General features: G+C 40.9%; 1 pseudogene; it reads left to right on the top strand.

Annotated features, from left to right (window-relative positions):
- The window catches only part of LOC136386887 (A-kinase anchor protein 17A-like), a 32,993-nt pseudogene extending 29,283 nt beyond the window's left edge, over window positions 1-3,710 (top strand).
- The last annotated feature ends 8,456 nt before the right edge of the window (window positions 3,711-12,166 follow it).

Below are 12,166 nucleotides of genomic sequence, written 5' to 3' on the forward strand. Positions count from 1 at the left end.
CACTCTGTCTCTCTCTTCCTGTACCACAGCCCAGGCTTCATTGGAGCAAAGATGGCCTGGGTGCTGGGGATGGCTCCTTGGCCTCTGCCCCAGGCGCTAGAGTGGCTCTGGTTGCAACAGAGTGACGCCCCAGAGGGGCAGAGCATCGCCCCCTGGTGGGCATGCTGGGTGGATCCCGGTTGGGCGCATGCGGGAATCTGTCTGACTGTCTCTCCTGTTTCTAGTTTCAGAAAAATACAAAAAAATTTAAAAATTTATGTAAATTGCAGAAGGTTTTTGCAAGTTGTAGGAAGTTAATACAGAGAAGAAAAAATGCAAGGCATAAAAAAATTTGTATAAAAATTTATTTTCTTCATCCTTTGGCTCACTAGATTACTTACTGCTCTTACCAGACCCCTCATTTTGCTTATAGTAGGGGGGTCACCATTGGTTTGTGTATTATCAACTGCCTCATGCAGTATATACAAAAGAGAATTCGAGCCGTAAAGCTTGTAGTACTAAGGGCACACTATCAGCGTGCCAGCACATACTGGGGAGGACCCCTGACCCAATTAGCTTATAGCTACAGCTAAAGTAGAAAATTCTCATGAGCCTCAGCAAATCTAATCTTGCTAGTAAAGGCAGAATGCATTCCTTGTGTATCAGCCCTGCAGATATTGCAGGAAGGTAGTTTATTATCTTAGAACAGTGTGTACATGTGTACTTTTACAAAGATATTGTACAAACATGCTGAAAACATTATAACCTTATAAGTTTTGCCTATAAATACCCCCCTCTCCTTGAGCTCATCGCTGACCATTGTGAGAGGCATAGTAGGCTAATCACTGGCCAGTGTGTAAAACCCAAATTAATTGCATCAGTTTAAAGTCCAGATCCAGTTTGTTGTGGTTATACCCCAGCATTTATTTAAGGAAAAATAAATACTGTAAGAATTCTAGTCTTAGTTCAGCCCTACTATATTATACCCAGTTTGGATGAGCAATACCAGAGTTCAATGATTTAAACTAGTAAGAATAAATGCGGAAATGTGACTGTCAGATTTCATTCCTCTTGTTGGCTCCATGGATCTTCATGTGCTACAGGGTGAGTCAGAGTCCCAGGAACAGGAAATTTGTCCACACTTGGAGACACTCTTACATTTTTTATGTGTTTTGAAAGCTGTTACTCTTTGAACAGAATCCTGTGCCTGTAACCTGTGCTCTCCTATTGTGTGGCCCTCAACTGATGCTGGTCTTCTTATTCAGAATGAAACATTGTCAGTGTCAAATCTGTTGTTCTTTCTCTGCAGGGTTTCAGGTTTGGGGTCACACATAGTATAACTGTCCCTACAGAGGTAGTGGCACCCTTGCCATGTCTGTTGCTTCTTGGGTTCCTTGACTCAACTGAAATGTATTTGGGGATAAAGAGTTGATGGGGTGAATCACACACACACTTTCCCAAGATTCCCCTCTCCCTGCTGTTTGAAATACCACTGTTGTCGGTGCCCAGTGTGAGCCTGTTGCCCCATGTCCCCCTCACAGCCTCATGTGTCTGCACAGGAAACAGTAGAAGCTAGAAGAGATGGAGAGGGAACACAAGAGGGAGGAGAAGCTGTACAGAAGGGAGCAGAAGCAGCAGGACAACAAGCTTCACCAGAAGCAGAAGCTGGAGAAGCTAATGGCAAAAGAGCAGAGAAAGCTGCAGGAGAAACTGATGCAGGAGGAGCGAAAGCTGCTGCTAGCCCAGCGCTACCTGCAGTCCATCCAGCTGATCACTGAGCTGCTGAACCGTGCCAAGATACCCTGGTCAGGTTGTCCTCTGGGAGGCATGCCTCCTGCTGTCACACTCATCTGAGCCACAGCCCCATGCCTTGCCTGGTTACAACCACAGGCCAAAGGATTAGGATTCCTGGGGAGTGACCCATCTTCTGGTGTTTCTAGGGGTCTCTGTGTTGTTTTGAATGACAGACCTAGGAAGATGGTAGAGCTTTGAGTCAGATTCACCTGGGTTCATGTCTCCCAGAGTTGACAAGTAGCCTTGAGGTGCAGGGTTGAGAGTCATGTTCCCCTGGATACACAAGGGAGTGTCAGAGCTCTCAGGCAGTCACCTGGTCCCCATGCTTCCTCCTGACAGAGATGGTGGCCAGGCATGCTCAGGTCATTGGTATTGCCCTGCACCCTTGAAGGTAGCAGCTTAGGACAAGAAGATGAGGGTTGAGCCTGGTCCCAGGGAACCCAGGATGTGCCACAGAGCCTGGCGGAGCAGGTCCTTCCTCTGCAGCCATCTGATAGGTCTTGTCCTATGTTATGTGGGTGACCTCTCAGGCCTGAGATTCCACTCATGCCTCCTGGGGCCCAGCTGAGGACTGCTGTGAGCTGGGTCAGGAGCACATGCCACATACAGTGTTTGCTCAGGTGGCTGCATGTCCTGTGCAGTGCTCATTGAGGTGACCCCAGAACCTGTTGTCTGATTACAGTGTTGATAAGGCCCAAGAAGGATGATGGCAGGCATGCTGATACATGTGCCAGCTCAGTTCCTGTTTTGTGATGAATATGGAAGACACTGACTCAGGCTAGGCCCCTCAATATCCTATGGCAGCTGTGGAACCTCTGTCTGTGTCATGATCTCCCTGTTGTGTGGATCTTGTTGGGGACTGGAAGACAGCAACATGCTCACCCCGTGGCTTTGCCATGTAATTTGCTTGTGATGTGAACTTTGCTCTGAGGGATACATGACTGCCAAGTGTGGCTGGAAAAGCGCAGTGCTGGCTTGGCCATCAACCAAGAAACCAGGCCATGGGGTGCCTGACAACCCAGCATTACCCTGAGTGTGAAAGTGTCCTAAGCTCCCCTCAGGTGTGCTCTCTGCCCCTCAGGCCACAAAAATTCAGAAGCAGAAGTTGCAGGCCTTGCAGCTGCAGGAGCTGGAGGAGCAGCAGCGGCTGCATGAGGCAGACCTGCGGAATGTAGAGGAGAAACAGCATATGCTGGGGCTTCAGTGGAAGGAGAGGCAGGTGCACCAGTGCCTGCTGAGAAAACCATATGAGCAAGAAGGTAAATGATCCTCAGGCACAGGATGAGTTGGGCGTGGCGCATGCCGACCTTCTGCAGCACATGCTGGAATCTTGCAGACCATGTCTCATAGGTGTGTGAATGCAATCTCCTCACATGTCCTTTGAGGCCAGCTTCCCCTCAGCACTCTTAAGGAGACCCTGCCACACTCAGAGACAGAGTGCCTTATGGAGAAAGTGGCTGAGGACACTCAGTGCAGGGACCAGCAGCTTTGTTACTCGGTTGCTTCCCATGAAACCTCCCCTGAGAAAAGGTGCCCTGCTGCCTTCTCCTGCATCCCCAACAAACAACCAGCTGCACAAGAACATCCCTAACATGCCCTGGAAAAACACCCTTTCCAAGCAAGACAAGTACAGCCACGAACCTAGCAATGAGCAGGGCTGGGCCAGTGGGGACCATGGCAACAAGGACAGGCACATGAGGAAGTGGAACCAGATGCATGGGACAGGCAACCAGGAAGACAGGGGGCAGAGGAAGAAGCACAGGCCGCATGAGAAGCACTGGCACTATCATGTCACAAGCCCTTCCAATACCTGGTCACAGTGGTCCCACAGCAGAGAGCACTCAGGTGATAGGAGGGGGAGCCAAGGCTATAGGGCTGGCTCTGGTGGGAAGCGCAGCCAACACCAACACAGCCAAAGTTCCTGCTTAGGGTACTGAGCCAGTACCAGTGCTCCTGGGTCAGGTAATGCAGGGCATGTCCTGCCATTGTCTTGGAAGATTGGAACCAGTGAGAATTCTTGCTCCTCTTCTCACCAGCGCAGGAGCCTGTATTTCAGGAGCCGCCACCCAGAAGATGCTGTTTGTCAGGACTTTGTTTATCGGCCTTGACAGGATAAGTCATTGGTAACAGCATCATTGAGAAATTCCAAGGCTGCAGATTCAATCCCCAGTAAGGAATATACAAGGACCAACCAATGAATGCAAAAATAAGTGGAACAACATATAAAATTTTCCCTTTATATTATCCATAAATAAATTTTTATTAATTTTAATAGGGTGACATCAACAAATCAGGGTATATATATTCAAGGAAAACATGTCCAGGTTATCTTGTTATTCAATTCTGTTGCATACCCATCACCCAAAGTCAGACTGTTTTTTATCACCCTCTATCCAGTCTTCTTTGTGCCCCTCCCCTCCCCCCTCCGCTTCTCCCTCCTTCCCTCCCCCCACCCCTGTAACCACCACTCTCCTGTCCATGTCTCTTAGTCTCGTTTCTATGTCCCACTGATGTATGAAATCCTGCAGTTCTTGTTTTTTTCTGATTTACCTATTTCATTCCGTATAATGTTATCAAGATCCCATCATTTTGTTTTAAGTGATCCAATGTCATCATTTCTTATGGCTGAATAGTATACCATGGTGTATATGTGCCACATCTTCTTTATCCAGGCTTCTATTTTTTTTTACAGTGATTAAAGCCTTTAAGCAAACTCTTGGCCAATACAGCCAGAATCCATAAAATAATAGTTTCCTTAACATGTTCACCAATTCCAAGTTGGCCCCAACACCATGCTAAATCCCTGAAAAATGGAACCCAACCCCAGTTTACTCTGTTAGAATCTGTCTCAAGAAGCAGGAGTCCAGGACAAGTCCACATCCAGGAAAACTCCTCATGGCACTGGAAGTGTTGTTACAATTCTATAATTTGCAGCTCATATCCAGGTCCCAATGACAACTGCTTCTAGCTGGTAATGATTCAGGTAGACTGGAAAAGCCATCTGCAGCATGAGGGGAGATGAAGCTTCTGCCCTCCTCTGCCTGGAGAGATGAGACCAGGTTGCTTTATCCTGGAGCTCTGTGACTATTACTTGGTAAAGAGAACCTTGGGATACACTATGCTGGGTGGTAAAGGTAGATTCATAATAGAAGTTGGCAAAAGGTGGAAAAGCGCTCTAAATTAGGAGTAGGTCCCAGCCTGAAATATGAGTGGGGCATTGAGGTAGGAGGAATAAAGAAAACACTATATATTAAAAAAATCAGCAGAAAATAGGACTATCAACACCCACAACAGAGATCTTCGAGGGAAGAATAAAAAACCTGACAATTCAGGCAAGATATATTTAAGTGGCCCTTGAGCAAATGAGATCAGTTTAACTTACCTAGAAATACCCTAGGCTCATTCACATTGTCTTAGATAGGGCTGACAGCCCTGGGCCCCTTCAACCTGCAGTGGCAAACCCAAGCATTCTGGGCAAGGTCAGGTCAGAGGTGGCTGGAGCAGGATTGGAAGAGACTGAACCCTCCCTTAGAGGAGCGAGGGTGAATCCTACCTTCCAGTGTCCCTGTTTCCTTGTAGCAGAGGCATGTAACTCTGGCAGGCTTTAACTCAATGACCTTCATTTCCACTATTGAAGCAGGACTCAGATGGCTTGCTATGAGAACTCTTTGGGGCGTTGGAGCCTTTAAGGGCATATCCTAAAAGCTGGTAGTTCCCCTGATCTCTATTGTGCTTTTTCTGCCTCTTGGTATATTGAAGGCCATGCTCAGAAGATCTCACTGAGAGTTTTGAGTGTCCCCATCTGCCTCCCCATTTCTAGCATCAGGAAAAATAAAAGAAATAAAATAAAAATGAAAAAAGAGCACTCTTTTGTGCTAAAGCTTCAGGTAGCATGGAGTGAGCTTGAGTATGTCTTATAAAACATGGAGCTCTATGTTGACATACAAGTCTTTGAAGAAGGAGGAACTGCTGAAATAGTTCATCAACATTTGTCCCTAAGACAGCAATCTTTATAGTGGAAGCACCATTATTCAATATTTGCTGTCTGTATATAGATTAAAGGAGGAATATGGCAAATGCTGAAAAGCCATGATAATGGCATATAATTCTAGAATTTGAGCTTATGTTATGTTGACAGTTTCAGTATAAATTTCTCCATTGATTTGCAAGAGCGATTTGCCATTTAGTGGAAGGTTCCCAGAGCCATTGTTGTTGGACCTTTGAAAAAAGGAACAACAATAATTTTTAGGCTCAAAACCTAGAAGCTGTAAGGTTTGCCTATCCCCCTTGATAATCCAGGAGGCAACAAGATCAAAATATGGAAGTGTATTCCATGGGCTCTTATATGGTTCAATGTGCCTAAGCTGTAGCTGCTCTTGTACCCATTGAGCAGCTGCCCTAAGCTTCTCCTGAGAAAGGGTCCATTGGTCGACCCATACAAGATTATCTGATTTCCAAGTAATTGGGTCTGCACAATGCATTATTGAGGTAGCAAGAGCTACCAAGTCCCCTATGCTAAATTTTGATATCTTAATCCACACCTTCTGGTATAGGGTGAGAATTCCTCGCTGTTCTTTCCCTAGTACCTTGGTGGGCAAAAATTCCTGATCAAGCATCTCAGTACTGACTAAACCATTAGTACTGACAAGCAACACTCCCATATTTTCAAAACATCTCTACCTCACTAATTAACTTGCCATCCAGGGAGCACATAAGGCTTAAAAAATCCAGAATGACCTTCTTAATCTTCCCAATGTAGAAAACTAGAACATTGTTGAGGGGATTTACTCTGCCCTATACCCTGTAATTCTGTGGCTGATGCATGAATGGGCCAGGAAGGAGGCCAATGTAGCTTAGCAACAACAGACACATCAACTTCAGTACCTAAAAGTTTTTTAAATTTATGCTCATGAAATGTTAGTTCCATTTCAGGGCATTCCTGATGTATTTTTTTAAAATCCAATTGATAAAATCTGAAGAGCCAAATCACCAATTTGTTTGGGGAACCATTTTGCAGGATGTGGCCTGAGAAGCAGAACTAGCATCCTTATACTATTCTTCTAACTGCCTGAATTAGCCATGAGACACATTCTTTTTTTTTCTTTTTTGATTAATTTTGATGGGGTGACATTGATAATATTGTATTTTGTCACCTTCTAAGTGTTTTTCTCTATTCCCATCCACTCCCCCAACCCACTTCCTCTCCTCCCCCCCACATTGTAACCCCAACACTGTTGTCCATGTCTCTGAGTCTCATTTTTATTTCCCACTTATGTATGAAATCATATAGTTCTTAGTTTTTTTCTGATTTACTTATTTTACTCAGTATAATGTTATCGAGGTCAAACTATGTTGTTGTAAAAGATCCAATGTCATAATTTCTTATTACTGAGGAGTATTCCATAGTATATCTGTACCAAAGCGTTTTAATCCACTTGTCCTCTGACGGACAGTTAGGCTGTTTCCAGATATTTGCTATTATGAACAATGCTGCCATAAACATGGGGGTGCATTTCTTCTTTTCAAACAGTGCTATGGTGTTCTTGGGGTATATTTCTAACAGTGGTATAGCTGGGTTAAAAGGCAGTTTGATTTTTAATTTCTTGAGGAATCTCCATACTGTTTTCCACAGTGACTGCATCAGTCTGCATTCCCACCAGCAGTGCAGGAGGGTTCACTTTTCTCCACATTCTCTCCAGCACTTATTCTGTGTTGTTTTATTGATAAGCACCATTCTGACTGGTGTGAGGTGATATCTCATCATGGAGTTAGTTTGTAGTTCTCTAATGATTAGTGATTTCAGCATTTTTTCATATGCCTGTTGGCCATCTGTATGTCCTCTTTGAAGCAGTGTCTATTTCTTTTCCCCATTTTTGGATGGGTTTGTTTGTCTTCCTGATATTAAGTTTTACAAGTTCTTTATAAATTTTGGTTACTAACCCCTTATTAGATGCATTGTCAAATATATTTTCCCATTGTGTAGTTTGTCTTTTTATTCTGTTCTTATTGTCTTTAGCTGTGCAGAAGCTTTCTTAGTTTGATAAAGTCCCATTTGTTTATCCTGTTTTTTATTTCACTTGCCCATGGAGACAAATCGGCAAATATATTGCTGTGAGAGGTGTCAGAGAACTTACTGCCTATGTTTTCTTCTAAGATGCTTAAGTTTTTATGGCTTACATTTAAGTCTTTTATCCATTTTGAGTTTATTTTTTTGAGTGGTGTAAGTTGGTGGTCTACTTTCATTTTTTTTGCAGGTAGCTGTCCAATATTCCCAACACCATTTGTTGAAGAGGCTATTTTACTCCAATATATGCTCTTACCTCCTTTGTCAAATATCAGTTGTTCATAAAAGTGTGGGTTTATTTCTGGGTTCTCAGTTCTTTTCCATTGATCTATATGTCTGTTCTTATGCCAGTACCAGGCTGTTTTGCGTACAATTGTCTTATAATACAACTTGATATCCGGAAGTGTGATACCTCCCACTTTATTCTTCCCTTTCAAGAGTGATGAGGATATTCGTGTTCTCTTTTGGTTCCATATAAATTTTTGGAATATGTGTTTTATATTTTTGAAGTAAATCATTGGTATTTTAATTGGTATTGCATTGAACTTATAAATTGCTTTGGGTAATACAGACATTTTAATAATGTTTATTCTTCCAAACCATGAGCACGGTATATTCCTCCACTTGTTTGTATCTTCCCTGATTTCTTTTATCAATGTTTTATAATTTTCTGAGTATAAATTTTTAATTTCCCAGGTTAAATTTACTCCTGGGTACTTTATTTTTTTGTTTGCAATGGTAAAGTGGATTGATTCCTTAATTTCTCTTTCTGACAGTTCACTATTAGTGTATAAAAACTCCTCTGATTTCTGAGTATTAATTTTATATCCTGCCACATTGCTGACTTCATTTATCAGGTCCAGTAGTTTTTTGACTGAGACTTTAGGGTTTTCTATATACAATATCATATCATCTGCAAATACTGATAGTTTTACTTCTTTTCCAATTTGTATGACTTTTATTTCTTTTTCTTGTGTGATTGCTGTGGCTAGGACTTCTAGAACTATGTTGAATAAGAGTGGTGAAAGGGGGCACCCCTGCCTAGTTCCTGATCTTAAGGGGATTGCTTTTAATTTTGCCCATTGAGTATAATATTGGCTGTGGCTTTGTCATAGATGGCCTTTATCATGTTGAGGTATGTTCCCTGTATTCTCACTTTTCTGAGAGTTTTAATCATAAATAGGTGCTGGATTTTATCAAATGCTTTTTCTGCATCTATTAAAAATATCATGTGGTTTTTCTCCTTCCTTTTGTTTATGTGATGAATCACATTGATTGATTTGCAAATATTGTACCAGCCTTGCCTCCCAAGAATAAATCCCACTTGATCATGGTGTATGATTTATTTCATATATTGCTGGATCCAGTTTACTAATATTTTGTTGAGGATTTTTGCATCTAAATTCATCAGGGATATTAGCCTATAATTTTCTTTCTTTGTGTTGTCTTTGCCTGGTTTTGGAATCAGAATTATGCTCACCTCAGAAAAGTAGTTTAGAAGTCTTCCTTCCTCTTGAATTTTTTGAAATAGTTTGAGAAGGATAGGAGTTAGTTCTTCTTTGAATATTTGGTAGAATTCACTTGTGAAGCCATCAGGCCCAGGACTTTTCTTTTTGGGGGATTTTTTTGATAACTATTTCATTTTCATTTGTTGTAATTGGCCTGTTTAGGTTTTCTGATTCTTCCAGATTTATTTTTGGAAGATTATATGTTTCAAGGAATCTGTCCATTTCGTCTAGGTTGTCTAGTTTTTTGGTGTATGGTTGTTCGTAGTATTTTCTTACAATATTTTGTATTTCTGTTGTGTCAGTTGTTATTTCTCCACTCTCATTTCTAATTTTATTTATTTGAGTTCTGTCTCTTTTTTTCTTGGTGAGTCTGGTTAAAGATTCATCGATCTTGTTTACTTTTTCAAAGAACCAGCTCCTGGTTTTATTGATCCTCTGTATTGTTTCTTTAGCCTCGATATGTCATTTATTTCTACTCTGATCTTTATTATTTCCTTCCTTCTACTAGGTCTGGGCTTTACTTGCTGTTCTTTTTCTGGTTCTTTTAGATGTAGAGTCAAGTTGTTTATTTGAGCTTTTTCTAGCTTCTTGAGGCATGCTTATAATGCTATAAACTTCCCTCTCAGGACTGCTTTTGCTGTGTCCCATAAATTTTGACTGATGTATGCTCATTATCATTCATATCTAGGAATTTTTCAATTTCTTCTTTGATCTCATTGTTTACCCATTCATTATTTAATAACATGATATTTAGTTTTCAAGTGTTTGAGCTATTTTCATTTTTTCTGTTGTGGTTGATTTCTAGTTTAATGCCATTGTGATCAGAGAATGTGCTCAATATGATTTCAATCCTCTTAAATTTGTTGAGCCCGCTTTTGTGCCCTAATATGTAATCTATTCTAGAGAATGTACCATGAGTGCTTGAAAAGAATGTATATTATGCTGTTTTAGGGTGAAAGGTTCTAAAGATCTCTATTAAATCGAGTTGATCTAATATGTTTTTTAAGTCTACTGTTTCTTTGTTAATTTTCGTTCTTGAGGATCTATATAAAGATGTTAATGGGGTATTGAAATCCCATCCTATTATATTATTGCTGTTGTTCTCGCCCTTTAAATCCATCAAAGTCGGATTTATATATTTAGGTGCTCCTATAATATGTGTGTAGATATATATAACTGTTATATCTTCCTTTTGGATTGCTCCCTTTATCATTATGTAGTGACCCACTTTATCTCTAACTATATTCTTTGTTTTAAAGTCCATTTTGTCTGATATAAGTATTGCTACATCAGCTTTTTTTAAATTTCCATTTGCCTAAAATATTTTTTGTCATCCTTTTATCTTCAGTTTCTGTGCATCTTTTGATTTAGGTGTGTTCCTTGTAGACAGGATATGTATGGGTCTTGTTTTCTTATCCACGCAGCTTCCCTATGTCTTTTGATTGGATCATTTAATCCATTTACATTTAAGGTTATTATTGATATGTAATAGTTTGTTGCCATTTTATTCTTTAAAACTGTATTTCTCTTTTGCTATATTCTTTTTTCTGCTTTGATCTGTTTACAACAGGTCTCTTAGCATTTCCTCCAGCCTTGGTTTGGTTGTAGTGAATTCCTTGAGTTTTGTTTTTTTTTGTCTGTAAAGCTTTTTATTTCTTCTTCAATTTTAAATTATATCCTTGTTGGATAAACTAGTCTTGTTTGTAGATTCTTGTTTTGTATTACTTTGAATATTTCTTGCCATGATCTTCTGGTCTTAAGTGTTTCTGTTGAGAAGTCTATATTCATCCCTATGGGGGCTCCTGAGTAGGTAATAGTCTTCTTTTCTCTAGCAGCTTTTAATATTTTCTATTAATACTTTGGGCCCCACTTAGCTTTGGTATTTTAATTATGATATGTCTTGGTGTTGATTTCTTTGGTTTTCTCCTTATTGGAGTTCTCTGTGCTTCCTGAACATGTGAGATGTTTTCCTGCCTTAATTGAAAAAATTAAGCTATGTTCAGCTATGTTATGCTTGAACAAAGTCTCTATCCCTTGTTTTTTCTATTCTTCTTCAGGAACCCTTATGATGCAGATGTTATTTCTCTTCATGTTGTCACAGAGCTCCCTTAGAGTTTCCTCAGACTTTTTGAGTCTCTTTTTTTTTTCTGCTCTGTTCTTGTGCCTTTATTTACCAGGTCCTCTAACTTTCTGATTCGATACTCCACTTCATCCATCCTGCTTTTAATTCCTTCCATTGTGTTCTTTTTTCAAATATTGTATTTGTCATTTCTGACTGATTCTTTTTTATTATTTCAATGTCTTTTTTTATATTTGCTATCTCTTTATGTAGGTGTTCGTAATGACAATCTATTGTTTTTCTAATATTTTTGAGCATCCTAACAATCATTATTTTAAACTCTGCATCTGGTAATTTGGTTATATCTGATTCATTTAGGTCCTTTTCTGGGGATTTCTCTTGGTTCATTTGTTTCATTTCTCTACCTTTGCATTTTCTCTAAGAAAAGGAAGGTTTTGTTGACTGGAGTCCACTGGGTATGGCCTCTGTTCCCTAGGTATGGTCTGTATGCAGGCCCGCCACCCCCTCTTCTGTTGCTGCCTAGGGCTTTTGGGTTTGGGTGTTGCCAGTGCCTGCCCACTGGGGCTGTTTCTGTGGTTTCCACCTCTCCTTAATGGGAGTGGCTGTGATCACGTGCTCGGGTGCACAAGCCTTGGTGGCCTTGGCCTTTGCCCTGCTCCCATTTATGGCATTATGCTCGGCCCTGAGATCAGTGGCAGCACCTTTGCTCAGCTATGTGTCTCCGCCTTTTTTTGGGCTTTT

Source organism: Saccopteryx leptura, unplaced genomic scaffold (genome assembly GCF_036850995.1).
Source record: "Saccopteryx leptura isolate mSacLep1 unplaced genomic scaffold, mSacLep1_pri_phased_curated manual_scaffold_18, whole genome shotgun sequence".
NCBI classification, from domain to species: Eukaryota; Metazoa; Chordata; class Mammalia; order Chiroptera; family Emballonuridae; genus Saccopteryx; species Saccopteryx leptura.